Source organism: Leucoraja erinacea, chromosome 19, assembly GCF_028641065.1.
Source record: "Leucoraja erinacea ecotype New England chromosome 19, Leri_hhj_1, whole genome shotgun sequence".
NCBI classification, from domain to species: domain Eukaryota; kingdom Metazoa; phylum Chordata; class Chondrichthyes; order Rajiformes; family Rajidae; genus Leucoraja; species Leucoraja erinaceus.
Window position 1 is genome coordinate 30046743 of NC_073395.1, and position 27460 is coordinate 30074202.

The 27460-nt window shown below is 41.5% G+C and overlaps 1 protein-coding gene across 1 annotated transcript in view; it reads left to right on the top strand.

Annotated features, from left to right (window-relative positions):
• mgat4c (mgat4 family member C) overlaps positions 1 to 27460 on the top strand; it is a 391936-nt gene that overhangs the window by 211671 nt on the left and 152805 nt on the right. The window contains exon 2 of the mRNA XM_055650748.1: positions 6298 to 6400. The gene's annotated coding sequence lies outside the window, so the exon portion shown is untranslated. The remainder of the gene's footprint in view (positions 1 to 6297; positions 6401 to 27460) is intronic.

The following is a 27460-nucleotide window of genomic DNA, read 5'->3' on the forward strand; positions in this document are numbered from 1 at the left end:
TTAGGTTTAACATTCCCAGATGTTTAGAAGGTTTCACCCTCAATTAATCTCGCTTCTACTTTTTTATTTTATTTTACTTCTTGCTTTCCCTATCCTTTTCACTTTTTATTTTTCTTCTTCCCTTCCCTTTCTGCCCTATTTTCCTCTTCCTCTATTGCTCTATGCGGGAAATGCTGGAAATACTCATCGGACCATTCAGCATCTGTGGGGAAAGGGTGACAAATAGGCTTAATATTCCATGCCAATGACCCTTTCCTCAGTCCATTTCGCAACAGTCTGGACTTTAATTCCTTTTGTTTGTGTGGGAAAACTGGGCGTGAACAGCTAAAATAAGGACAAAGATTTTCTTTCAGAATCATGTTGCCTTCCCAACAGTAAATCAAGATATTCCACATTTTTGAGCAAGACATGCACAGGAAAGCGGTATTGTCATAGTTTAAAACAAAAAGGCATACAAAGTCCCATTGTTCATCAAGCTTAATGTTTAACTGGTAATTTATCTCCTCCTTGCTTGATATTGTTACCTCAGCTCCTGCAATTCAGAAGTAATCTTTGGTTATAAAACACTTTGAAATATCCTGAGGCTATAGAAGATGCTTTGTCAGTGCAAGTCTCTGCATTTATGTATCACAATGGACTAAATGGCGAATGCTTAGAGTCTAGTAACACCCCAGTGGTTTCCTGTCGCCCTTGGGAGAGATGTTCAAATATAACAAGTTGAAGCATAGATCTAATCATCGTAATATTCTTTCTAATATAATTTCTATGATTTTTGCCTGTTTTCCAATAACTTTTAAATCACCTCCCGGCTTACTCGCAATCTGCTCATTAATGATTGTCTCTGGGCTTATTTATAAAACTGGAATGTTAAAAATCATAAGTATTCACTTGATATATTCTTCCAGCAATAGTTTTGAAAAGAATGGCTTATCAAGAAGCATTTTCTAGGATCAAGAAAAACATATTGAATAACAAAGTGGCTTACACAAAACCATTAAAAAAAAAAACAGATATTGTGACAAACAGCAGGATGAAGCATTAGAAACACACAGCTGCGTAAACTCTCAGAATAAATTGAATTCTTTATAACATTTGGGGAATAATGAAAAAAGCAATGCGAGAAAAAAGCGAATGTTTCTGATGCTGGAACAGTCACAGCAGTCAAGCAGAATGTGTTGAATAGACACTAGTCAGCATCTGATATGAAGCGTTGGTTACCATTTTCGGTGTGAATCTTTATCCCATGGTACATTCCATGTTGCCACCTGTTTAAAATGAAGGCAAGGCATACAGGGGAACAGCTCAGGTGGAACGTTGGAAATCTCAGATGGTGTGAATCCAGCCAAGATAAGAAATGGAAATGAACCGTTAAGTTTCAGCAGGAAGAACAATCAAGATCCGAGAGGCACAACTGTTCAGATGCGCAGCAGAGTTCAACATCTCCGTTATATCCGAGGTCCCTGAGCACATCGAGCAGAAAGCATGAGGGAGTGGCAGAACTAATATGAGGAGAAATCCTGGGATCTCCTGCTCACCATGTGATACAATGCGATCTGGGCTCCTTATCAGGAGGATTGAGTGGAGGATTCATTTTACTTCCTCCAAGATTCGTACCATCATAAAAGTCAGTCTCAGAAGCATCTGAGAGTACTGGATACAGCAAAGTCTCTGGGGACCATTTTCATTGCAGTTTCTGTGCTATAGGCTTCATCTGCAGAACTGAACATAACTTGCCACACCGCTCTGGGGTATTTACTGCACAGATAGATAATGCAACGCAACGTTCTTGCTTATTGCCTTGCAAGTGTCTGACAATGACATTCTTCAACAAGGGGTCTAGCTACCTCTCATTACTGCCAGTGAATCCCTCATCATTGACCAGAACTTAACTGGACTAATGACAAAAAAACTTAGTAGCCAGCTACTCTGCAAGAAGTGAATCTCCTTCTTGCCTTATCTCACTTTTGCTACCCATCCCCTGAAGCCTTTTCAATGTTTGCAAAGTTGAGTGAATCCAGCTCCTAAAATACTCAAAAAAGCTTTAATGATTCTGGATAAAACAGCCATGTCTTCTTCTTTTCTCTTGCGTATGGCGTGCACAGCCTAAATGTAGGTTATAGGTAGACAAGTTTGTGCATGTCGGGTTGATTGCATTGGTCGAAACAGGGTGGACCACGTGAAGGTTGCAATCTTCCATCCCACAGCCATGTCAATTGGCAGCTTATCCACCACTCTCAGCCTTTTCACTTATGATACAGTTTGTACCATCCACCAGAATGTACTGTAGCAACTCGCCAGATGCCCCAGACCACTACCAGCCATAAAGGAATAGGGCACATAAAGGAAAATGGCACACGTGAACACCACCACATGCCAGTTCCCATTCATGTTTCATACCATCTTTAGACTTTTTAGACTTAAAATCTAAAATAAACTTTAAAATACTTTTAGGCTTCGGGTACAGCATGGAAACTGGCCCTTCGGCTCACCGGGTCTATGCAGCCCAGTGATCAACATGTAAGCCAACACATTAGGGACAATTTTTACTAAAGCCAATTAACCTACAACCCTGTATGTCTTTGGAATGTGGGAGGAAACCAGAGCACCCGGTGAAAACCCACGCGGCAATAGGGAGACAATACAAACTCTATACAGACAGCACCCATAGTCAGGATCGAACCTCGGGGTCTCTGGCATTGTAAGGCAGCAACTCTACTGCTGCGCCACCGTGCACCCCGACTGACTTGGAATCTAATCGTAACGTCTTCATTGTTGCTGTTTTAATTCCTGGAACTCCAACAGCACTGTGGAAGCAAGTTTACCACAAAGACAACAGTGGTTCAAGAAAGTAGTTCACCAATATCTCCTCAAGTCCAATTGTAATTGTAGATACCCATCAAATGCTATCCTTGCCAGCAATAGCTGCATCCTATGAATGAAAAGAAATGCTTTAATCGTATGGAAAGCCAAAGATAATAAATATAATATGAAATATCTCCATTAGGGGAAAATCAGAAGAAAGAATCAGGTGGCTTGCACATCATGTAATTGCAGTCCATCTTTAGTGAGGAAAACAAGAGCACGGGGTAAGTGTCGAAGAGTTTGGCAAGAGTCAAAGAATTGATGTTTGACGAAATGAGAAAGCAGCCATTAATTTGCAATAAATCAAAATGAATCAGGAAACCAAATGAAACATTTGAAGTTTATTTGCTCAATAAAGCACCTTCCGAACAGCGTGTAAGTCATTTCAAGATTTAGAACCACGGCTCAATCAGCAGCAACAAAATTACAAACAAATAGAAAGAGATCAATAACAAGTGTCGACGAGAATGATGAACTACAGTATTCCTCCGCAGGAAAATCCATTTTATTTATCCTGCTCCCTACACAAGCTGCATGACAATATCAATCCCCAGCAACCACTCAAAGGCTCATTTATTACATCCAGAATATAAGTATTTGAAGTAAATTGAATGTCACCTTGAGAAATATTGGGTAGGCTGGAAGAAAACAAAAGCCAGTAAGACGGCAAGTTCTGCTGATCAGTCTTTGTTTTACTCCAGCATTTTGTGTCTATCGTCACTGCGGGCAAAGGTATGTTTGAATCTCATTTGTAGTAGAAGTTCCTACATCTGTAGTTTTTTACAGACACTTAAAGCCAGAGTTACAAAAATGAAATTATGTTATATTCCACTGAAATGCAATAAAACAAATCTGTAAACCACTAAATTTTATCCATATGCAACATTGGCAGGTTGTGTTTTCTCTGCACTAAGATTTACTTTATTATCAAATCTAGATGTTTAATTGCAAATCAATGAGCCTGTGATACGTTATAAAACATTTATTTTAATGTGTAGCAAGAAACAAGGAATCTCTATCTTCAATTTGTATTTGTTTTTTTAACTATACAAGTTCTAGGATCCATCTGTTCACACTGAGTCCCAAAGTCATACAACGTGGAAACAGGCCCATTGATTCATCAAGTCCATTTTGGTCACAGAGAAGAGGTTAGATATGTACAGTGCAGCTAAAACAAGCAGGAGTAAATAGATATGGAATCAGGTCAAAAGATACAGCTTGATCGCAAATTGACTGGGCTGAATTGTGATTTTTGCTATTAAATTACCATACCTGGACATTGCTGGCCATGCTTCCAATGCCCATCTCTAATCGCCTTTGAGAAGATGATGATGAGCTGTATCTTTGAACTTGATTTGGAGGGATTCTCATCAGAAAATCCAATATGTTGACTCAATAATATTGAGGGAATGACAAAATATCTTTGAGTCAGAATGGCGGATGTCATGAGGCAAACATGTGGATTCCTGTATGCAGTTGCTTTAGTCTCCCTGGATGCCAGAATGTGGGTTTGGTAGGTTGGATATATTGTAATGTGTGCTGTATTGTAATCATGATACAATTCTGTTTAGTAAAAAAAAAACAAGAACAATTCATCACGATGCAAAAAAAAAACTGAAACCAAAAGGAGAACTCTTCGCACTGATGTTAAACAGAGGATGTCTTTTTTTTTTCCAATTCAAACATTTCTCCCAGATTTGATCCACCATTGAAAATAAGGGAAGGATTAAATATTAGCAAATAACTGGTACACATAAGAATAATGATGTGAGAGTAGCAATATTTTTATCGCTGCGCAACACAAGTAGGATTTTATACATTCTCAACAACAAAGGCAAGATTAATGTCACTTCACCCCCATCAGGAGTTTCAGAATCAATTTCAATGCTAATCAGCAGTTGAAAGTTTAGATTAGCAAAGCAATGAATGTAATTAACCTTATGGGTACTGAATTTTCCTTTGTACGGCTGTACAAAATTATGGACCAAATAATATTTTATGCTTTTTATTGTGATAACCATGATATTCCATTAGCTAATAATCATTGTATGTATACTGAAACTACACAAATTGTACATGCTTTATACATCTGACTAATAATTTACTGACATTTACACCTTCAGATTTATGATATAGATATTAACACTGTATCAATAAAATGTGAAGTATATGATAGTACAAATATCGGTTGGTGAAAATTATGAGAGTATTTGTAATCCACACATGACTTTAAAATTCTACATGTGCCAGTTATGTATATTACATTTTCTTCCCTTTCTTATTCTTTGTTCAGGAGTTATAGATGTTGAAAAAGTAAATTGTCTTTATTTAATAATTGCTAACACCAGCTAAGTTACTCTAAGGAGGAACTAAAGGGCCTGTCACACTTTCACGACCTAATTCCCGACCTCTGCCGAGTTTGCCAATGACTCATACTTGCAGCAGGGTCATCACGAGGTCGTAGGAAGTTGTAGGTAGGTCGTAGCAGGCCGTGCTGCTAGCAGTAGGTACTCGTGGCATCAAGTAGGTCGGGGCATTTTTTCTAGCATGAAGAAAAATGTCCACGAGTAAAAAAAGTCATGAATTTTTGGTCGTGAAAGTGGGACGGGCCCTTAAGACTAATTGTTTCTTGAGTTCTTCTGAAAGAAAATATAGCATCCAGAGTTGATTGTATAGAGTATTATTTTGTGATTGTATCATAATTAACATGGGTTTGGTGTGGGCTAAATATAAAGAATTGCAGAATACATTAAGAACTGCCACATTTCAGTCACTTATCTTCTATCATTAATTTTTCACCACTGAACGTACATATGCTATATGAAGTTAAAGAGGATGAAAATGCTAATGAACTAATAAGATGACAGAAGTAAAGACATTGATTTCAATTAACATTTTCAATAAGTCATCATAATTTCTGATGTGTACCATATGAATCACTTATGGGAAACTTGATAATTAGTACAGATAAATATTCCATCCCTACCATTTCAAGGACTATTGATTTCATCTGATTAGCGTAATGACATTTCCAATGTCATCAATCACATGTACAGGGGAATACTTATGTACAAGTCATCTGAATCAAAACTAAATTTAATCACAATCTGGTTACATGCTTTACATTTTTTTGTATCATTTTTATATAAATGGTCCTCCAACCCATTTAGAATACAAAGACTGTGCTTTTATGGATAAAATCCAGCCTCAATTGGTTTGCCATTGTGTTGTGGATCAGATGAGTGTTGAAAAAATTCAGCAAATAGCTTTCGATAGCTATTTTCCAACTCAAACCCACTGCAGCTTAAAGGATAGATTGCAAATCCTTCAGCAAGCATCTAACAATAGACTGATGAAAATTTCTTCTGCACTGCAATCATAAGCATGATAAAAAATAAACGGGTAGTAGTTTATGTGTTTTGTTTAACTACACAGATATTACAAGGAACAGTCGATGCATTATTTCTACAACTTGTCCTGAATGCAGGGGAAACAGGTGAACAGGTGCCGGCATTGCCAAAAAGACCATTTAATGTTGGTAAGTGGCCAAGGGTTGATTAAACAACCTGACTAGCTTTGAAAACTGAGCAATTAGAATAGTTCTTACTTCATGGTAGCATATTAATGGTAGTCGATGCCAAAACTGATGGACACAAATGAGAAGAAGCAAAATATTTTGGATAAATATAGCTCATTTAGCAATTTGCAAAGGGATCTATGAGATGCTTGAATGGATACTGACAGTTTGATGTAAGCAAGCAAAGATTTTCTGAATCTGCAGACAATTCTTTGACAGGGAAGAATGCAAAGAACAAACGGACTGATGGCATGAAATGGAACACTTTGCAATGCAGTTTCCCTTTAGTTTTTTTGCATGATATCATTATTCATTTGAATGATTTATAATGCACAAAGTAATTTGAGGCTGCTGTTGCCTGCAACTTATAAAATATTAAATCTTCAAAACCATATGTTCACTGGATGCTCTGTTTAAACTTCATTGCTGTTAAAATCTATGAATTGCATTAGTTTATTGTTTCCTTTGGATTTTCCATAATCATTCATCAATGATTCATTCGCTATCAATCTATTTATCTACCTATCTATCGGCCTATCTATACATTCACACCTGCCAACTTATTTGTCTTTGGACATCAATGAAGAAAGATTGACAAAACTGGGCTTGTATTCACTGGAATTTAGAAGGATGAGAGGGTATCTTATAGAAACATTAAAAATTATAAAAGGACTGGACAAGCTAGATGCAGGAAAAATGTTCCCAATGTTGAGGGAGTCCAGAACCAGGGCCACAGTCTAAGATTAAGGGGAGACCATTTAAAACTGAGATGCCATCAAGGGAGTACAGAGAAAGTTCACCAGACTGATTCCTGGGATGGCAGGACTTTCATTTGAAGAAAGACTGGATAAACTCGGCTTGTACACGCTAGAATTTAGAAGATTGAGGGGGGATCTATAAGAAACTTACACAATTCTTAAGGGGTTGGACAGGCTAGATGCAGGAAGATTATTCCCAATGTTGGGGAAGTTCAGAACAAGGGGTCACAGTTTAAGGATAAGAGGGAAGTCTTTTAGGACCGAGATGAGAAAAACATTTTTTACACAGACAGTAGTGAATCTGTGGACTTCTCTGCCACAGAAGGTGGTTGAGGCCAGTTCATTAGCTGGATTTAAGAGGCAGTTAGATGTGGCCCTTGTGGCTAAAGGGATCAGGGGGTATGGAGAGAAGGTAGGTATGGGATATTGATTTGGATGATCAGCCATGATCATATTGAATGGCGGTGCCAGCTCTCAATGGGTCGAATGGCCTACTCCTGCACCTATTTTCTATGTTTCTATGACAAAAAACTTTTGCACCCAGAGAGTTGTGAGTTGCCAATTTACTAGATGAATTTAATAGAGAGTTAGATAGAGCTCTTGGGGCTGGCGGAATCAAGGGGTATGGGGAGAGGGCAGGCACGGGTTACTGATTGTGGGTGATCAGCCATGATCACAATGAATGACATTGCTGGTTCGAAGGTCCAAATGGCCTCCTCCTGCACCTATTTTTTATGTTTCTATGTTTATCTAAGTGCTCACCTACTTATCTATAGATTTTAGTTTAGATTAGAGATGCAGCACGGAAACAGGCTCTTCGGCCCACCGTACCCTCTTCGACCTGCGATCCCCACACATGAACGCTATTCTACACAGCAGGGACAATTTACATTTAGACCAAGCTAATTAATGTACAAACCTGTATGTCTTTGGAGTGTGGAAGGAAACTGATGATCTATGAGAAAACACAAGTAGTCACAAGGAAAACGTACAAACTCCATACAAACAGCACCTGCCAAAGCCAGGTCTCCGGAGCTGCAAGTGCAGTAAGGCAGCAACTCTACTGCTGTGTCACTGTGCCACCCAATCTGCTTATGTACCGATCTACACAACAACATTAAAAACAAGAACAAAGGAAACCAGGATTCGGAGTAGGCTACTTGGTCTCTTTATCCTGTCCCCTCATTCAATATGATAAAGGCAGATCTATACCAGGCCTCATCACCACTTTATTATCCTCAATGCCCTGAACTGCCAAAATAAATATGACCTTCTCTTTAAATAAATGCAGTTTGTTCTATTCACAGATATCACAAGAAATACATGTATTATTCAAAAGTGGATAAAAAATATCACTTATTCATATCACTTATCCCAAATGCAATGGAATAGGTAAAATGAATTAGACTGCCTTCTCATTAAAACCCCCCAATGAACCAAGTTCTACAACTATCCAGGGAAGAGAATCCCAGAGATTGATCACCTGGAGACTTATCTTACATATCTACCTACATAGTTATCCAACTGCCAATTTGTCAACCTCTCTGAACATCAACAGCAGTTCTGAAGAAAGGTCATATTTCACCAATCAGAAGAAAATATTTGACACTTTCACACAAAGAGGATGGTTGGTATTGGGAACAGGCTGCAAGATGAGGTAGTTGAGGTGGGTACAGTAACAACATTTGAGGGGCGTTTAGGGAGAACATTGAGGAACATTGATAGGGAGAATATTAGACAGGTACATTGATAGGGAGAAAATGGGACTAGCTTAGATGGGGCATCTTGGTTGGTGTGAACAAGTTGGATTTAGGGGCCTATCTCGCTGCTGGACAACTCACTGTCTCGAACCTGAAGGGCAATGTTTCACATAGATGGTGCAATATACATGGAAGAAGCTGCCAAAGGAAGTGGTTGAGTCAGGTTCAAACGCAACATTTGAAAGGCATTTGGACAGATACATGGATAAAGAATATGAGCCAAATACGGGCAAATGGGACAGGATTAGAAACATTGAAACATAGAAAATAGGTGCAGGAGTAGGCTATTCGGCCCTTCGAGCCTGCACCACCATTCAATATCATGGCTGATCATCCAAAATCAGTACCCCGTTCCTGCTTTCTCCCCATATTCCTTGATTCCATTAGTCCTAAGAGCTATATCTAATTCTCTCTTGAAAACATCCAGGGAATTGGCCTCCACTGCATTCTGTGGCAGAGAATTCCACAGATTCACAACTCTCTGGGTGATTAGATGTGGCATCCTGGTTGATGTGGATGACATGCCAAAGGGTCTGTTTGATGTATGATTACGTGCTGTATAACTCCATGACTGATTCAAACTTAAAATTGTAATTATATTTCTCTCCCCATAGATGATCTCCAAACTGCTATTTTTTCCAGCATTTTTTAATTTCAGATTCCACCAACAGCAATATTTTGGTTTTAAAGGACAAATGTAACTAATTGTTGTTCCATCTGCCTACCTGTAAAATATACCCGTACACCTGGCTCCCTGTCTGGATAGAAAGGAGGAGGATATGAATGGTTACCCATTGTCAGCAGACCTGAATGATACTGCTGTGAGGGTTTGTTTTCCTTGGGACAAAAGAGGTAGAAAATATTATAAGCGAGTGTTTTGGAGAGATAGTTGGAAACATTTCCTCATTGTAGAGGGAATCTGTTTGGGATTATGAACACGAGGTTTAAAAGATACTTTTTCATCTCGAGGGTGGTTGAAATCTAGAATGCACTGTCTGAGTAAGTGGTGGAGGCAGGTACTCTCACCATGTTTAATTATCAATACTATCTCATGCATCACCAATGTGGAGAACGCTGCAGACCAAATACCAGTAAATGGGAGTGATACAGACATGTACTTGATGGCTGGAACAAACACAGAAGTTGCTGAAAAAGTCAGACAATGAGTCAATTTCTTGTGTAGGAAGGAACTGCAAATGCGGGTTTACACTGAAGATAGACACAAAATGCTGGAGTAACTGAATGGGACAGGCAGCATCTGTGGATGGAAGGAATGGGTGACATTTCCAGTCGGAACCCTCCTTCAGACCTTCTACAGACCCAAGTACATGGGTCTGTGACCCTTCTTTTTTCCAACAACTGCAACTTTTATGTTTCAATTTTCATTGACATGATGGGGCGAATGACTGTGGTGGGCTAAAGGGCCTGGTCCTCTGTTGTATGAATCTATGACTCATTAGGTTTCGAGAAATGCTTGAACCCAGCTACTGTAATTGTTTCCAGCCAATTAGGCTGAAGGGACGTGATGATAATGTGCACAACACAGCATATTATACACAGGCAAGTGTAAAGTGTGATGGATTCAGGAGTTGGTAAATGGAAGCAGAAAATTGGAAGCTCCAGTAAGACACTGCGACTCCTTGGGGGATGACATGTTTAAGGTCAAAAAGCATGGTGGCAGCCAGTTTATTTTCTACCAAAGAGAAGAAGAAGAACGTTGAGAGCAGATTTGGCCAGTGGTTGCCACAGAAACAAGCGCTCATAGAACATGTGGGTTAGTAATTATTTGGCCATTGTAAATAGTTCCTAGTATGAAACTTGGTAGAATCTGTTGGGCAAGAAGTTAGTGGAGACACAAAAATCTGCAGGTGATGAGTTCTTGAGCAAAACACAAAGTGCTAGAGGAACTCAGCGGGTCAGGCAGCATCTGGGGAGGGAATGGACAAGTGGCGATTTGGGTCGGGACCCTTCTTCGGGAAATTTGGTAAGAATGAAATTGATTTACTGATGTAAAGAAGTAAATGGTTTGATTGTCGGTATAGACTCAGTGGGCTGATGGGCCTGTTTCCATGTCGTATGACTGCACTGTTTCTCTCTCCATTGTGATGTGCTGTACGTGGGTCATCAGATCAGGGAAGAGGAGACCAGCGACACAGCCACCTCGACCCTGGTGTGAGATTACACAAAGCACCTCATTCTCATCTCTTACAGTAGGTCTGTCAGTTGAGACAATTCACACATACTGCATGAAAATGCATTAGCGTTCAGGGGAAGAGGAGAAACTTACCATCCATCATTCTAAAGCTGGATTTTATCCCACTTCACAGTGAAAATGATTGTGTGTTAATCCACTGCCTCATAGCGAGGTCCCATTTCCATATCAGCTCATCTCTTATGCATTTTACTTGCAATTTATTGATATCAGTGTACCCTTAACAATCTTGGTGTTACAGCTACTTATCCGGTTGCTGCTCTTTCCCACATCAGCCATTCTTATGCCTGAATAAGATTGCCAGTACATAATTATTTTGTGAGTTTACTGAGAATCTGTTCAGACTGCCCGAACCCTTACAGTCAGAAGGGAGTGAGCAAGTCAATTTTCTCTGCTAGGACCATTGTTAAAACTTTATGGTTCCAATTTACCTTGCAGGAATTCAAATTAATTTTTTAATTATTATCGAAAATGTGAAGCAAATGTGGATATAAAAAGAAATAGTTAACAATACAATAGGCACACATTTTCAGAAAATTAAAGCAAATGCAACATTTTTGCTGAAATATCCTGGGAATCTTCTACTTATACTTAAGTAGAAAGACAGAGGCAATTGAAGAGGGAGAAGAACAAAAATCAAGTCAGTCTCACAACCCTGCTGCTAGTAAAAAAATCAAAGGAGACTTTTTACCCAATATGAATTTGATAGCTAACAACCTATGTGGATATTAACAATTATAATATGCAACTGAATTCACAATGAAAATGAAATGAAACTGCAGATCCTGGAAAACTGATAGAAAAGCTGAAAGCACTGGGAGCACTCAGTGGATCAGGCAGCATCTATGGAGGATTACATAGTTGCTGCCTTACATTGCCAGAGACCCTGGTTCGTTCTTGACTGTGGGTGCTGTCTGTACAGTATTTGTATGTTTTCCCCATGACCGCATGGGTTTTCCCCCACGTGATCTAGTTTCCTCCCACACTCCAAAGATAGACAGGTTTATAGGTTAATTTGGCTTCAGTAGAAGTTGTAAATTGTCCCTAAGGTGTAGGATAGTGTTAGTGTATGGGGATCACTGGTTGGCGGGGACTCAGTGGGCCGAAAGGCCTGTCTCCGTGCTGTACCTCTAAACTAAACTAATAATCTCCCATCAATGGGTGATAATCAGTGGTTTCCAGGGAAGGTGGTTTATTAATGGGCACTTGCCTATGTTTTCTCAAGATAGTTTGACAGTAATGTGTAATTGCCTGCATAAACTTAAGGCAACTACTAGCAGTTGCAAAAGCCATCAATGTTCAGTGAATCTTTCAAAAATGTGCTGCATATCTCTCCAAATAAAATAAAACTCACTTCATTGAAACCAGGCAACAAGTACATTCTAATCTTTGGGATGTGGAGGGAAACTCAAGCATTTGAGAAAAATCTGCAGGGAGATCGTACAAACTATCATCATCGGCGGTCACTCGAAACGAGTATGGCTGTCCTCTCCTCTCCTCTCCATAGGGTCGTCTACTTGTGGGTCCGCAGATGTCTGTAGAGGCCAATCTGCGATCCACACACCTTAGTGCAACGTGGGCAGTAGAGCCTGGCGGATGGTTGGTAGTCGTCGGGCCCCCTTCTCTCTCTCCTTACGGTGCTGTCGCTTTGTATATGCAACACGGCGTAGCTCCGTTTCATGATGGGCAGCTCCTTCCTGCACGGAGTTCCTCCAGGAGCGCCTGTTCAGTGCAACTTGCTCCCAGTTACTCGATATGATGTGGAATTTCTTCAAACTCTTCTTGGTGTTGTCCATGATGCGTTTCTTTGGCCCGCCGGGGGCTCGCCGACCTTCCTTCAGTTGAGAGTACAGGATCTGTTCAGGAAGATGTGTGTAATGGACATGTGGATGACATGGCCAGTCTATCGAAGTTGGTGGTGCATTATTGTGGTGGTGATGCTGGTCATGTTGGCTTCCTGCAAAACGCTGATGTTGGTGCATTTGGTGCGTACACAGACAGTACTGGTGCTCAGGATTGAACATGGGTCGCTGGAGCAGGTGCAGCAGCAGCCCAAACTATTGTACAAACTCCTTCTTTAACCACATGTGGTGAAGACCACACTGCTGTTGGGTAGTGACCTTCATGATTCGCCATTCAGCTCTTCCAGTCACATGCAACCACAGGATTTACAACCCTATATTTCACCTCTTCCACTATCCACTGACCCACACAATCTACGCCGGTGAAGCAGTGATTTACTTGCATTTCTTCCAGACCAGAGTACTCCATTAACTACTCAACCTTGGGTCTGTACACTGGAGAAATCAAATACATTTCGTGGAGCTTCTGAATGTAAGATTTACTCTGAGCTTTCAATTGCCAGCCGTTTTAGTTGTCCATCTCATTCCCTCTCCGCTCATGGCTTCCTGTACTATTACAAGGAGGCCCAGACAAAACTAGAGGAACAACTGAAGGGGTTTTAGAGAATGATCCTGAGGGTGATTAACATATGATGAGTGTTTTACAGAACTGGGCTTGTACTTGCTGAGATATAGAAAGATGACGGGAACATTGAAACTTACCAAACAGTGAAAGGCCTAGATAGAGTGGATGTTTCCACTAGTGGGAGAGTCTAGGACCAAGGGGCATGGCATCAGAATAAAAGGATGTACTGTTAGAAAGGAGATGAGGAATTTCTTTAATGAGCATTTCCATTATTTTCTGTTTTTAGCATGTTAGGTAATTTGCTCCTGCATTTCTACACAGCAGTGATGTTGATTTGTTAGTTTCAGAGGTTGAAATGATCGCCGAGCCTGCTCTTAATCTACCCAATATATCGGAGTCCACACCTGGAACAGCGGATGCAGTAGATGAAGTTGGAAGAGGTGTAAGTGAACCTCTGCCTCACCTGAAAGTACTGTTGGGGTCGTTGGACGGAGTCGAGGGGGGAGGTAAAGGGACAGGTGTTGCATCTCCTCCGTTTGCAGAGAAAGTAACTAGGAAGGGGGTGGTTTGGGTGGGAAGGGACGAGTTGACTTCTTTACCTATTTGCTTTCATATGTCCATCAATTCCTCTCTAATTCGCTCTCTGCTCAGGTCAATGTTACAATATGTGATTAACTTTGAGATCCGGGTTTTCTCTGAGTGCACCAGTTTCTTTGCACATCTTTGGGATATGGAAGGGAGCTGCAGCCCCTGGAGTAAACAACACAGCTGCAAACTCCACTCAGATAGCACTTGAGGTCAGAGTTAACATTAGGTTCTCTGAGGCTCTGAAACTTTAGCACTAACTCGTTGAAAGGGTCTCAGCATAAAATGGCAATTTCTTTAGCCAGAGGGTCGTGTATCTGCAGAATTAATTGCACCAGATGGCTGTGGAGGCCAAGTCATTGGGTATTTTTAAAGCTTAGATTGACGAGTTCTTGAATAGGGTGCGAGGTGAAGGCAAGAGCATGGGATTGACAGAGGAAAGGTAGATCTGTCATGATTTAATGGTGGAGTGGACTCGATGGGCCGAATAGCCTATTCCTGTCCCTATGATTTACGAACTTATCAACACTGCTCCACCTCCAATTCATTTGCTGACACAGTACACTTGATAAATATAATGTTAAAAATAATGCAATCCCCTGCACATACTCCTGAATGAGAGAATGAATGAATGAGTGAATGAATGCATGATACTTTATTATCACATGTGGCATGTCACAGTGAAATTCTTTGTTTGGCATACCGTACTCAAAGTATGTTGAGAGTCGCCACGTATGCTGTAGGGAGCCGTCAAATTTGCAAAATGTTCGATGCAGTTCTAATGCTCCCTCTTCATTCTCGGTGATTCCCCCCCCCCCCCCCCCCCCCCCCCCCCCCCCCCACGGGTCCCCTCCCTCCCCATGCCAGGTCCCTCTTTATTCTTTCGGCTGCGCATCCTTGACTGTCCTCTAGCAGTCACGCAGTATGTTGGATCTCCGGCAGTCACCGCGGATACATCCTACTACGGCACTCACCGCAAGCCTGTCCTGGGCTGCTCCCCCATCCCTTCACAAAACATGCCTGTTATATATAGTCACTGTGCTATAAAAGCACTGATCTGTTGGGCATACATGGAGTCTATATTTGACGGGAGCAGTATAATGAGCACATAGTGTACACACAAGTCCCTAGCTATCTATTTGATTCACCAAGTGCCTCGGGCACATTATAAACCTCCAGCCTCCACACCCAATTTTCCAGTGAATTAGTGCTCAATGTGTTGGCACACAGCATTGCACTCAGTGCCTGCCTGTGTCACTGCAAAGGGACCTGCATGTCACAGCAATTCAAGATGAGCAACAAAATTATAGTTGCATTTTCTAAAAAAAAAGATCAGAAATTGTGAGGCTCTGCTCGAGATCATTGTAGGATCAGAATTGAGGTTGTAGCTTCACACAATCATACAGCGTGGTGGAGAAAGCCTTTGATAAAGTGCCACACGTGAGGCTGCTGAACAAAATGAGAGCCTATGCTATTGGAAGGAAGATTCTCCATGGATTGTCACCTTGTCGTGGTGGAAACGCTTGTGTGGTCCTGAGAGCAATGCTGTCTGGAGCTATGCTCTTGGTAGGGCCACCCGTGGCGGTGAGGTCGAGAGGGAGGTCTCTGACAATGAGCAATCCAACCAAGACCTCAATGGTGGAACAAGCAGAGGATGATGGCTAAACTGAGTGGAGCATCACAACCATTGGGAAGGCAGATGAAGGCTGCAGCAGAAAAGGGTTTCTAGTCATCTTGGACTCCATGCCACGGATCCTGACCCAGATCTGTCAAGGACTGTGGGGTGGCTGCATGTGCACCAGTCTCCCCACGTTAAACAAAGTCACGTGCAGGCGTCCTCCATATAGCACCCTGGAGGGGTGCAGGAAAAAAACAAATGCAAACCTCCACTGCCTTGTGGCTATTACCTATTCAGGAAAGATGAAGACTGGATCCGGCGGAATACGCGGAGGAGACCACCATTTGGCGGTCTAACGGGTAGGAAGGTGGACCCGGCAAAGCGTCGTGGAGCGCAATTAGGGCACAATGTTCATGAAGAACACTGGTGGCCATCCACAGCATCCTGACCTATCGCCAGCCATCTTGACTATGTCTTGCCACTGGATCCAGATGTGCCGGGACGAGAGAATGAGGCTGACGATTTGCACAACTCTCCCTCACTTTAATCCAAGTCAAGGTCAAGTCATGACTTCAGGACCCATACCACCCAACTAGGCAAAGCAAGATCACCACAGGAGCGCGTGCAGCTGAGAAGAAGCGCACCACAGAAGCTCAGAGCAAATGCACTGAGCACAAGACTCGAGCCACTTCAACTTCTACTGCAGCACCCACCCGACTGTGTCCCATATGCGGGCGAGCCACCCGGGCCTGGATCAGTCTCACCAGTCACCTTCAGACCCACAAACAAAACCACTGAAGTCATTGCCATTTTCAACTACGAAGGACGAACAACAACACAGCATGGAAACAGGCCCTTTGGCCCACTTGCCCATGACAACTAACATGCCCCATCTAAACTTGTCCCACCTGCCTGCTTTTGGCCCATATCCCTCTAAACCTGTCCTATCCATGTATCTGTCTAAATGTTTCTTAAAAGTTGTGATAGTGATGTCATTATATTGCTAACCTTTACCTCATTCACAGGTGTTCTGCTATTTGAACTTGCTAATCAGACATTGGGAGCAGAGTTCTGTGTGAATGCTTAAGAATGCTTAGGGCAGCATAGCTGTAGAGCTACTGCCTTACAGTGCCAGAGACACACGGTCTATCCTGTCTACGGGTTCTGTCTGTATGGAGTTTGTACGTTCTCCCCGTAACCTGCGTGGGTTTTCTCCGAAGACGTACAGGTTTGTAGGTTACTTGTCTTGGTATAAATGTAGGGAGTACAGCGTAGGTCCACCAGGTTAATTCCCGGGATGGCAGGACTGACATATGATGAAAGAATGGATCGACTGGGATTATATTCACTGGAATTTAGAAAAATGAGAGGGGATCTTAAAGAAACATAAAATTCTTAAGGCATTGGACAGGCTAGATGCAGGAAAAATGTTCCCGATCGCGAAGCAGCAGTCACAGTTTAAGAATAAGGGGTAGGCCATTTAGGACAGATGAGTAAAAACGTTTTCACCCAAAGAGTTGTGAATCTGTAGAATTTTCTACCACAGAAGGCAATGGAGGCCACTTCACTGGATGTATTCAAGAGAGATTTAGATATACCTCTTAGGGCTAACAGAATTAAGGGATATGGGAAGAAAGCAGGAATGGGGTACTAATTTTGGATGATCAGCCATGATCATTTTGAATGGCAGTGCTAGCTCGAAGGGCTGATTGGCTTATTCCTGCACCTATTTTCCACGTTTCCATGCTTCTGTGTAAAGTTGTCCCTAGTGTGTGTAGAGGTAGTGTTAATGTGCAGGGACCGCTGGTCAGTGCGGATTCGATGGGCTGAAGAGCCTGTTTCCGCGCTGTATAACCATATAACAATTACAGCATGGAAACAGGCCATCTCGGCCCTACAAGTCCGTGCCGAAAAACTTTTTTTCCCCCTTAGTCCCACCTGCCTGCACTCATACCATAACCCTCCATTCCCTTCTCATCCATATGCCTATCCAATTTATTTTTAAATGATACCAATGAACCTGCCTCCACCACTTCCACTGGAAGCTCATTCCACACCGCTACCACTCTCTGAGTAAAGAAGTTCCCCCTCATATTACCCCTAAACTTCTGTCCCTTAATTGAAGTCATGTCCTCTTGTTTGAATCTTCCCTATTCTCAAAGAGAAAAGCTTGTCCACATCAACTCTGTCTATCCCTCTCGTCATTTTAAAGACCTCTATCAAGTCCCCCCTTAACCTTCTGCGCTCCAGAGAATAAAGACTTAACATATTCAACCTATCTCTGTAACTTAGTTGTTGAAACCCAGGCAACATTCTAGTAAATCTCCTCTGTACTCTCTCTATTTTGTTGACATCCTTCTTATAATTGGGCGACCAAAATTGTACACCATACTCCAGATTTGGTCCCACCAATGCCTTGTACAATTTTAACATTACATCCCAGCTTCTATACTCAATCTATATCTCTAAACTAATTTGTGTACAGAGCTCTGGCTGAGGTCAAATTAAGTCAACTCACATTTATTGTCATGTACACAATTACAGTGAAGTACAAGTCTGCTCCACGATTCAATATAATCATGGTTGATCTTTCCTGGCCTCAATTCCTCAATCCTCTAATCTTTCAAAAACAAATTATCTCCATCCACGTTAAATCTTTCAATTGGTCTTGCATCCACAATGTTCTGGGATGGAGAATTACAGAGATTCACCACTGTCTGCAAATAGAAATCTCTAAGCTTCCATGTTATAAATTACCAGTTTTATTCCTCCTTTCTAGCATTTGAAGAAGTGTCCCAACCCGAAACATCACCTATTCCATGTTCACCAAGGATGGTGCGTGCCCTGCTGAGTCACTCCAGCATTTTGTGCCTCCTTTTTAAACTTCCATTTCTAGATTTCAAAACCCAAATCAAATGTTGTCAACATGTTGCTTTCAGCCTAATAATCATATACATTCTTTTGATCTGTAACGATAAACGTGATGGAAATACTTCAAAAATCATGTAAATCAAAAATTGTTAACTTGGTTTCATATAAGTTACAGTCATGGAGTCAAAGAGTCATATGGCGTAGAAACAGACCGTTTGGCCAAATTTGCCCTCATTGGCCAACATGTCCCAGCCACACTAGTTCCACCTGCCCATGTTTGGTCGATATACCTCCAAACCAAACTGTTTCTGAAACATTGGGATAGCCCATGCCTCAACTACCTCCTGTGGAATCTCGTTCTTACACACACCACCTTTTGTGTGAAAAAGGTACCCCTCAGATTCCTGTTAAATCTTTTCCCTTTCACCTTAAACCTATGTCCTCTGGTCCTCGATTCACCCACTGGGCAAGAGGCAAGAGTTCCGTGAAAAAATGAATCTGTATGGTTAATCTTAATCTCATCTGTAAAGGCAACTGGACTGGTCTATTGGTTGCAATAATATTGTATTGATGTTAACATCCCATCAAAAATTGTAAAACTGCAGATGCTGAAATTTGGAATAAAAGCAGAAATGCTGGTAACAGCAGGTTAAGCAGTGTATACGGAGGGAGAAACAGAGTTAATGCTACTAGCCAGTTCAAATGAAGATTTATTGATCTGATGTTTAGTTCTGTTTTACCCTCCACAGAATGACCAGGATCTGCTGAATATTAAGCCTTTGTTTTTCTTAGCATCATCCTCTTGTTGTTTTGTTAAGCAGCCTCTGACATCTACACTTGTTCAATGAGGCAGAGCTATCCTCAAAATGCCACCAGTGACAGACACACTGCTTTGCTGTATTGTTATCTTCAAAGCAGACACAACAGTCAATTCAAGTTGAGTTTATTGTCATCTGCACTAGTACTGTGAGGTGCAGGTACAATGAAAACTTGCTTACAGTTGCTTCACCAGCACAGACTCAGACAACACACAAGCTATATAAACGATACATAAATTACACATACATTTTACAAGGCAGTGGAAAGAGAAATAAGACTCTGCATAAAACAAGACATTAGTGCAAACGCAATTGGAAAACAACTCTATCGTGGTGCATGAGAAGGTCCGTAGTGTTTCGCTGTGGAGGTTGAATTAGGGTTGTGCAGGCCAGTTGAAGAACCTAACGGTTGCAGGAAAAGAAATATTCCTGAACCTATTGGTATGGGACTTCAGACTCCTTACCTTCTGCCTGACAGTAACAGCAAGGAATGATTGATGGTGAGAATAATTGGAGATACATGTTGCTTTCTTGAGGCAGTACCTTGTGCAGATGCTGTGCCCATGGTGAACCAGGCTTAAGGGCCTGTCCGGAGTCATATCAGTGTCGCCAAAAGATTTTGAACAAATTTCAAAATCCAGCGGCGACAAAAATTATGTTGTGACACTTGATAAAACACGTCAAACGTCATCACGCCTCATCACCGCCGCGTCACGACGCATCACGCCGCAAATCAATAATGCCGCAGTCACCGAAAAAATCGGTTTAGTCCACCACTTACTGCAGCCTCCTGCATTTCTGTGGATTGGAACTGTCGTACCTGGCTATGATGCAAACAGTCAGGTTGCCTTCTACTGTAGAAGTTTGTTAGATTATTTGGTGGCATGCCAAACCTTCTAAACATTTAAGAAAGTGGAAAAAGTTGAGTCAGTGAATAACATGAAATTCATCTCTTTAAGCTTCAAGGCTGAACTTTGTTTAATAGCCACCAATCCCTTCGAAGATACCCATGAATTAAGACAAAGTCACATGAACAATGTGTAGGAAGGAACTGCAGATGCTGGTTTACATCGAAGATAGATACAAATTGCTGGAGTAACTCAGCAGAACAGGCAGCATCTCTGGATAGAAGAAACGGGTGACGTTTCGGGCCATGAAACGTCTCGACCCAAATCGTCACCCATGCCTTCTTTCCGGATGAGTTACTCCTGCAATTTGTAAAAAAAGCTCTCTTGCTCTGAAAAATATAAGCTTTAGTGTGCATTTTGAACCAAAATTACACTTGAACACCTCATGAATCGAAAAAATATTGTTGAAATGTATTAATGATACTTGAGATTCAATTTAATTATAGATGTCTATCTTATGAACTTAAATCTGCTTTTTGTAAAATGTTCAAGAAGTTCTAAGAATATGTTCTTGTTGCTTCCTAGTTCATTGTCTGTGAAAATGCACCTAACTGATTGGATGTGCAGCCAGTTTGTGACATTTCTGTTAATGGATATCATGTTATACGGGGGTCAGAGGTTATGCGGAGAAGGCAGAATAATGGGGTTAGGAGGAAGAGATAGATCAGCCATGATTGAATGACGGAATAGACTTGATGGGCCGAATGGCTTAATTCTGCTCCTATCATGTATGATCTTATGATGTGATGAAATTCCACTATGCCTCAAACACCCTCCCGCACAGACAATCAAAGGGCCTTCGATGAAAGATGATAGATGAGAGGAATTCTCTATCAATATAAAAACATGTGGACACTATAATTTTGCCACAAACTGGAAAATCTGCATTATCTTTAAATGGACCAAAGCTACAGTAAACCACTGATAAATCTCAATGTTTTGTTTGTAATGGCTTTTTTTTGTCAAAGTGCTGTGTTCTGTTACCATTGGCCCTTTCAGCCTTTTATTTAATGTACTTGAAGGTTTTGCAAGTTTTCAACGTTATGTTGAAGGATTACTGCTAATTTATGCACGTTCTGCTGTATCTAACAGTTGGAGCATTAAGTAAATAATTAAGTAAGTAAGTTTATTGGCCAAGTATTCACATACAAGGAATTTGCCTTGGTGCTCCGCACACAAGGAACAACATGACATACAGTGACAGTTACGAATGACTCAGAAAACACTAAACATTAATAATAATAAAACATTAATGATAAAACACCATTGATCAAGCATGTGAACCAACTAAATACCAGATCAAAGGGAGGCTACAGATTTTTGGCTGTTGAGTAGAGCAACTACTCGTGGATAAAAACTGTTTTTATGTCTGGCTGTGGCAGCTTTGACAGTCCGGAGTCGCCTTCCAGAGGGAAAGTGATTCAAAGAGTTTTGTGGCCAGGGTGAGAGGGGTCAGAGATGATCTTGCTCGCTCGCTTCCTGGCCCTTGCAGTGTACAGTTCATCAATGGAGGGAAGGTTGCACCCAATAATTCTCTGTAGACAATTCGCTGCACAATTCGCTACAAAAGAAGGAACTGCAGATGCTGGAAAATCGAAGGTAGACAAAAATGTTGGAGAAATTCAGTAGGTGAGGCAGCATCTATGGAGTGAAGGAAATAGGCAACGTTTCGGGTCAAAAATAGGCAACCCTTCTCCAGCCTGAAGAGAGGTTTCGACCTGAAACGTTGCCTATTTCCTTCGCTCCATAGATGCTGCCTCACCTACTGAATTTCTCCAGCATACTGTATATCTTAATGGATGAATATAGGAGAATAGCTGATTCCTCTTTAACATTGAGCATGGGGAAAAGAGTGCTGTTGTAAATATTTGTGACCATTGAGTCCTCTTCCCTTCCCACTAATTTTAGTATGGGCCTGGACCCTTCTTCACACTTTGCTTGCAGTTTTGTGTGTCTACAATAAACCTGAAGTGCAGCAAGCAGTGATATTTGTGGACAAACTAGTTCAGTTTAGTTTAGAGACACAGCATTTAAATGGACCCTTCGGCCCACCCAGTCCACTACGTCCACCAATCACCTATTCACGCTAGTTCTATATTATCCCACTCTCCCTACACATTTGAGGTGATTTTACAGCCATCAATTAAATTACAAACCCACACGTCTTTGGGATGTGGAAGGAAATGCCCGATGGAAACCTGTGTGGTCACAGGGAGAACGTGCAAACTCCACACACACTGCACCCGAGATCAGTATTGAACTCAGGTCTCTGGTGCTGTGAGGCAGTAGCCCCACCAGCTGCATTACTGTACCACCTTATATACTGCTTGAACAAATATTTACTTTGCTCTTCTCCCTAGGGTGACAGATCAACTCTAAGTGTGCAGGAAGGAACTGCAGATGCTGGTTTAAACCGAAGATAGACACAAAAAGCTGGAGTAACTCAGTGGGACAGGGCAGCTCTAAGATTGTTTTGTGTGCTGCTTTAGGACATTGCAGGTTGTTGCATATCATGTTTAACCGTCCATCTCTTGGCGGCCTGTGTTTAATCATTTTGAGGTTAGCCACAATGAATAACATTGACCTCACTGTTGCCCTGGCAGCAAATTCTAGCTTGCTATGCTGGAGCTTCTGAGCTATACAAAGCTATGTACCAAAGATATATTTATAACATAATGGTGGAGATTAATTAATGTAGTGTCAAATCTCAGCTTCATATGCACATCCACAAATTTTATTATTGAGAATAAAATTGTTGTTGTGAAGAAACGGTGAATTCTGCAATATTTGGTCAATAACTCACCAATCTTCTTCACACACTGACTCTCTCTTGTAGATGCAGAGCGAGCGAGCATGAGAGAGGCCAAATCAGGGTTTAGTCAAAAAGTAGGAAGATTGATGGACTGCCTGCAGTGTTTTCAGGGAATCTGCTTGTCCTGGCAATGGAATGGCAATTGGCAAGCCTGTTCTCAGGACTGGATCTGACTGAGACTGCGGGTGTGTTCCCCCCAGCTTGGGTCTGAGGTAGAGCCAAGCAGTCCATCTCTGTCAAAGTCATCAGTCTGATGCCTATTCTCACCCTACAGTCCTCACTGAATCATGATGGCTAAGGGAGCTAGGAAAACGGCAGAAGCCAGCAGGCAACTCCATTATTAGCAGACAAAAAATATTGTTAAAAGGTATTAAAAATGTTTACGAAAGAACGGCAGATGTTGGAAAAATCGAAGGTAGACAAAAATGCTGGAGAAACTCAGTGGGTGAGGCAGCATCTATGGAGCAAAGGAATAGGTGACATTTCGGGTCGAGACTCTTCTTCAGACTGATGTGGGGGTGGGCGGGAAGAAGAATAGAGGCGGAGGCAGTGGGCTGTGGGAGAGCTGGGAAGGGGAGGGGAAGGAGGGAGAAAGCAAGGACTACCTGAAATCGGAGAAGTCAATGTTCATACCGCTGGGGTGTAAACTGCCCAAGCAAAATATGAGGTACTGCTCCTCCAATTTGCGGTGGAACTCACTCTGGCATAAACTCTAAAAATGTTTATGTAGTTTAAGATCTTCCTCAACTATATCCAAAATGAATGTGCCATTGACTCTTACAAATTATTGCTGTTAATAAACATGGTCAATATTAATTCTTGGCAATTTTGACTGTCTTCTCTTCAAAATCAACATAATTGCTTTGAAGCCCATTTTGCCATTTAAGTGACCATGATGATCAGACTCTGCTTACCCAGTGTGGGTATTTTTATGAGAATGTACACTTGTGGGAGAAGTTTTCTCTTTGAAGCCAGAGGTGGGAGACATCATAAAAAGGCAGTTCTTCCAACTCCTGTCCACCTGCAAAAGAAAACAAAAGAATATCAAGAATAGTGAAAGGCCTGGATAGAGTGGATGTGGAGAGGATGTTTCCACTAGTGGGAAAGTCTCAGACCAGTGGCCATTGACTCAGAATTAAAGGATGTGCTTTTAGAAAGGAGGAATTGTTTTAGTCAGATGGTGGTGAATCTGTGGAATTCATTGCAACAGAGGCTGTTGAGGCCAAGTCAATGGATATGTTTAAGATAGAGATTGACGTTCATGATTAGTACAGGTGTCGGGGGTTATGGGGAGTAGGCAGGAGAATGGCCACTGGTCAGAGGGAAAGATGGATCAGCCTTGATTGAATGGTGGAGTAGACTTATGCCCCTGTCCCACTTAGGAAACCTCTGGAGACTTTGCGCTCCACCCAAGGTTTCCGTGCGGTTCCCGGAGGTTTTTGTCAGTCTCCCTACCTGCTTCCACTACCTGCAACCTCCGGCAACCACCTGCAACCTCCGGGAACCGCACGCAAAGTCTCCAGAGGTTACCGTTCAGGTTTCCTAAGTGGGACAGGGGCATTAGGTTGTGAAAGTGGGACAAGCCCTTTACAGACTGCAATGCATTTTGCAACATGTGTTGCAATGGCATCGCTATAGCACTAGAAATGTCTTGATAATTCAGTATGTCAGAATTGTACTCAAATTCCCATTCAGGCACTTTGCTACTTGAAGTATCAAATTTTCAGTCCATAACGTGTAGGAAGGAACTACAGATCCTTGTTTATACTGGATATAGACACAAAATGCTGGAGTAACTCAGCAGGTCAGGCAGCAAACTGAAGAAAAGAAATAGGTGACGGTTCTGGTCACCTGGTTCTGGACGGGTATAAACATTACCTATTTTCTCCGGAGATACTGCCTGAGTTGCTCAAGCATTTTGTGTCTATCTTCGGTACATAACATGTAGATTTAGTAACCAGAAACAAGAATAAATTTCAAATATACAACATATAAATGAAACATGAGTGGTGATGAAGGATTTTCACTTTGCAAGAATATTTGTGCCTCCACTCTCACAGTTAAGCAAGGATGGCTCATAATGCTGGACAAACTGGTGATATTCACATCTATTAAGAAGTAAGTTAAAGGAAATATTTAAGAAGGAAATGCAGATGCTGATTTAAACCAAAGATGGACACAAAATGCTGAAAAATACTGACACAAAAAGAGTAACTCAGCGGGACAGGCAGCATCTCTGGAGAGAAGGAACGGGTGATGTTTCGGGTCGAGACCCTTTTTCAGACGTCAGGGGAAAGGGAGACATTTCTATATCTTGGGGTCAGGACCGTTCTTCAGACTCATGTATACAGTAGCTGCTTTCCTTCAGCACCACACCAACAGCCCCAGGTCTTGGGATGAGATTTGAGACCAAAATCTTGGGTCATGAGTGGACGATGTAGAGGTGGTGCGCATGAGTAAGTGGCAATACTACATGAGCCAAGCCATTATCCATGTACACATCTGACATTATCAGTCCTGAATTTATCTCTGAAAATATATATATAATTAATCATCAGTAGAATTATTTGTGTTCTGGACTGCAGGGCTTTCACTTACTTATGCTCTAATATAATCTGTCCTTCTGCAAAATCCGATAACCATCTGGCAGCTTGCTGAAGCCAGGAATTCCAACTGGGAATAATGCCAAGTAGCATCACGAGCAGTGAATGAGTTAAATTGCTAATCAGGGAAACCATATTGATGGACTAAATTCCTGAACGCAGAAATTAACATAAATAGTGTCTTAATAAGCAACCTGTTCGTAACAACATGTATCCAAACTCATTACACGTTTCATTGGCCAACCATTTCACTTCAATCCAAATCCCGGCCAGCTGATAGTCCCATGTAACGTGTGAGTAATGTTTGCACAAAATAATGCTGACAAATAATACATTTAACCAACTAATGACCTTACTTTCCCAAGAGCATGATTGATTAGATAGAATGTAAATTACTTCTGAAACCTCTGCCAGAGAAAGATGAAAGGGATATATTAAAAAAAATAGCTGTAAGGAAGGGATATTCCAAAAGGAAACAGGAAAAAAGAAACATAATTTGAATGATTATTGAACTGTGACCAAAATAGATGCAGAGTGTAACATTCTCGCAATACTTAAAGAGTGATCATTTCATAGGTACAGCCTGCAGATTTTTTGAACAAGTACAGATAAAAGAAAATAACCATCTTTTAATTAATGTCATAACAGCAGAGTTGACTTTGCTGCCTAGGCTGTCATGTTGAAAGTAAATAACTCAACAAAAGTATTCTCACATGCAGCATCAAGGGACAAATTTGGACAGCAACGTTTAAGAAACATTTAGACAGGTACATGGATAGGGCAGGTTTAGAGAGATGTGGGCCAAATGCAGGCAGGTGGGACGAGTGCAGATGGGACAAGTTGGTGAGTGTGGGCAAGTTGGATCAAAGGGCCTGTTTCCACGCTGTATAACTCTATGACTCTATGACTACATTTTGCCGAAGAACACTCCAGCCCAAGATCCCCAACAATTGGTCCCCTCACAACTATCTGGTCAGGACTCAGCAGAGCAGTGGCATTATGTCTGGTGCTGCAGAGTGAAATCCCTGCCTCAGAAATGTCCTAAAAGCATTGACAGCTGGCCAAATTCCATTGCCATCATTGTGACTGCACAATCAATAGTGATTTTGGGTCTATATAAATGTCTTTTAATTTGAAAGATCTAAAACCAGATATAATTAAACATTCAAGTTAAGCAAAACGATTTTGAAGTCGTAACTTACTTTCCCCTTTGATTCCTAATCCCTCGCCTTGTCATTCTCACTGAACATGATGTAAATTGGACCCTGCACCAAATTCAACCTGGCACAGGATCTGGGAGACACTTCCAAAGCAGTAATGTTCTGAACTCCCAGCTAGTCTGGGCAATGTGGCTGCACTCCAACAGATTCTGTTCCGTTTGGAACTGCTGGCATTTGTTAGCAACATCTGGCATTTTATTTGAGCCGAATTGTGATTGTATATTTCAACATTTAATACAGGCCCGGCGTTGTGATAGTTGGATCAAAACAAAATGGTTCATAATTGTGCCACTCTCGAGCTAATGTCAGCCAATAGTTTTAAATGCTGCCTGCAGGTTGTTTTAACTCTACTGATGGTCAAAAGCATTGCTAAAGACATGGACGGGGTGAAAGGCCAAGGGTTTTACTGATAGAAAAGAGTATAGAAGT